Below are 3,135 nucleotides of genomic sequence, written 5' to 3' on the forward strand. Positions count from 1 at the left end.
TCAGGGCAGGGTGTTGAGAGTTCCTTGTTCAGATGGGATTTCGATTGCAGTACAGTGAATGGGTCTCTGGTGTAATGTGACCCTTTCGCTCCTTGGAGTATGATTGGAGCGCTTAGTATGTCTGGTATGAGCGATTGGTGGCAATTTTTGGGCTTTGACTTGTTTTTATCAGTCACTACGAGAGAATCAGAGGGGCAATGAGTTTTTAGGGTCCGTTATTCGAGGAGCGAATAACATGATGATAGCCTGAGAGGGCGGTCGGGCAGTGACACAGGCCAGTTGATTTTTTCAAATTCTGGTGAGTCAAAAGGGGTATCGTAGCGGCAGAAGGGTATGTCCTCTTCTGGGTTTGGGAGTTCCTATTTTGTTTCAGGTGTCTATGGAGGAAGTTAGTTGTGTGGTATGAGATCCTTCGGTGGTACTTTTCGGGTTGTTGGGTTCAATGTATGTGGCGTTGAGAAGCGATTTCGAGGGCGAAATCTAATTCAAGTGGGGGAGAGTTGTAACATACGGATTTTCGAATACATTAAATGTGTGTTTAACATTGAGAATTATAGAGTGACTCGACGAGTCGTGAGTCCGACTCGCCGAGCAGGGCCGAGTTGCCAGCGGGGATTTAATGAGTGGACTCGACGAGTCAGAGAGCTGACTCGCCGAGTAGGCGCTGGGAAGAGAAACCCTAATTTCCGGGGGTTGGGGCCTATTTAAAGGCACTTATAGCCTCATTTGCGGCTACACTTCCCTGAGAACAAACCCTAGACGACCTTTGAGCTTTGAGAGAGAGTGCTTGGCAAATTGTGAGTGTTTGGTGCATCTTGTGAAGAGGAGAGAAGAATTCCAAGCCAAGGGTCAAGAAGGTGATGCTAGATCTGAGATTGTTTCTCTTCAGAGCTTCTGGGAAAGGTATAAAGCTTGCACCATTCTCATTATTTTGTATTGATCTCATGATTGTATGAATTTAGCGTTTTTCCACCCAAATATGAGGACCTTGAGTGTTTTATGGTCATTGAGAGGTTTGGACTTCAGATTTGGACCATGTGAGGTCCCTAGTGTCCAAAAGTCCATGCTTTATCCAACCATAATAGTGATCTTGAGTGAAAAAACCCTTTTTGAGGTGTGTTTTGGCATTTTAAGCTCAAAATGCCATGTATGAACATAAAGCCTGTGACTTTACGTGATTGATGAGCCTTAGGGGTGCAGATCTAGAATTTGGGAAGGTTCTCTGCCTTGAAAACGACTGAATGAGATATGAGTCCGAATGAACTCGCCGAGTCTAGGAGCCGACTCGACGAGTCGGTGAGGGTTTGTCCCGATGGGTTTGATTGTTCGATAACTCGACGATTTGGGGGTCAACTCGATGAGTTGAGTTGGACTTTCTTGAGACTTCTGAGGAAACGAAGGGACTCGACGAGTCGCAAGAGTGCACTGGACGAGTCGGGTCAAACATGGACTGTTGACTCGAGTTTGACTTCTGTTGACTTTAGGGTTTGGTCAACATGAGTTATGGAGACCGTCGAGGGGTAAAATGGTCTTTTTACCAATTCGAGAGTTAGAGAGTGAAGAATAACAATTGGTTTCTCAAGGTCGATTAAAGCTACGCACATATCACATAAGCCATGCATACATAAAACATGTAAGAATGCCATGGGCTACCCCAAATGGTGTTTACCTAGGACTGCCATGGGCATACCACACAAAATACACATATACATATCCGATTAGCTGATTAAAGCTACACACATATCACATAAGCCATGCATACATAAAACATGTAAGAATGCCATGGGCTACCCCAAATGGTCTTTACCTAGGTCTGCTATGGGCTACCCCACATGGTCTTACATCCAATGCCATGGGCTACCCCACACGGTCTTCACCTAGGACTGCCATGGGCTACCCCACATGGTCTTACATGCAATGCCATGGGCTACCCCACATGGTCTTTACTTAGGGCTTCCATGGGCTACTACACATGGTCTTATACCCAAAACACAACATCACATATCATATCAAATCGCAAAATGACTAATACACAAATCATAATCACATAATGGGCCGACCTTGGTGCCGTAGACCCATGGGTATGGTGAGAAGACTCACCTCCGTCTGCTGAATGCGAAAGCTGCTCTACAAACAGTCGGTAACCTCTCGTGCTGAATAATAATATTAACCCATGTTAGGACTTCACAATCAAAGGAAACCCAACTCCAAACCCTTCCCTAAGGCCCAATTATCTATCCCTTGCTAATGGGCCCAAAGTCCAAGTGCAAAATCCTTAATGGGCCTCTTGGCCCAATAAGGCCCAACCAATATGTCCATGGCCCATAACAGATGATATAACTCATAATTCCTAGAATACTACCATGCCCAATAATCAAATGAGGCCCAATAGCTCAAAGGCCCAAAACAGATTCGGGCCAACTGTGATGCGTACGCTTAGCGTACCATCCTGGTACGCGCAACGTACTGGGGTTCTAGGTCTTACGTGCAGTGTACACTGGGTTACGCCCAGCGTACTAACATATTATGCACTTTTTACATTAAGTGCTTAATACTCGATTCCTTTACGTCCAAAAGTCAGATCTAACCCTATTAAGACGACCTAAGGCATAAAGTTGGCAACTTTATGCCTTTGCATGTCTCATATTCTCCCAACACCCTCATTAAGACCTTTTTAAAGCTCTTAACCCATGCATGAGGTCAAAATACCCACCAAGACTCCATTTGTATGTTGAAAAAGGACTAAGGGACTTCAGATCTGTCATTTCCATCCTTTGGAGTTGCTTAACTCACCAATGGAGGTCCAAAATCAACCAAAAGGGACAAGGTAGAAAACCCTAGCTAAATCTAGAGATTAAAGAAGAAAGATCCAAGCTTTTTACCTCCACTAGCTTTGCAAGATGACTAAGATGCAGGTTCTTGAAGCACCAACTCGTTCCAAGCTTGTTTATCCACCTCTTCATCTTGGAATAAACACTATAAAGGCCACAATGCACTCTTTAAAGCTCAAAAATGGTGTCACAAGTTTCTCTGGAGTGTAAGGACGTTCTAAGGCTGTGGAGGCTCTCTAGGGTTAAGTCCAAGGGACTTAAGGTCGCTTAAATAGGCATCATGTCCGAAAATTAGGGTTTTGGA

Source organism: Lactuca virosa, chromosome 8 (assembly GCF_052849685.1).
Source record: "Lactuca virosa cultivar CGN04683 chromosome 8, Lactuca_virosa_CGN04683_v6, whole genome shotgun sequence".
Classification (NCBI taxonomy): domain Eukaryota; kingdom Viridiplantae; phylum Streptophyta; class Magnoliopsida; order Asterales; family Asteraceae; genus Lactuca; species Lactuca virosa.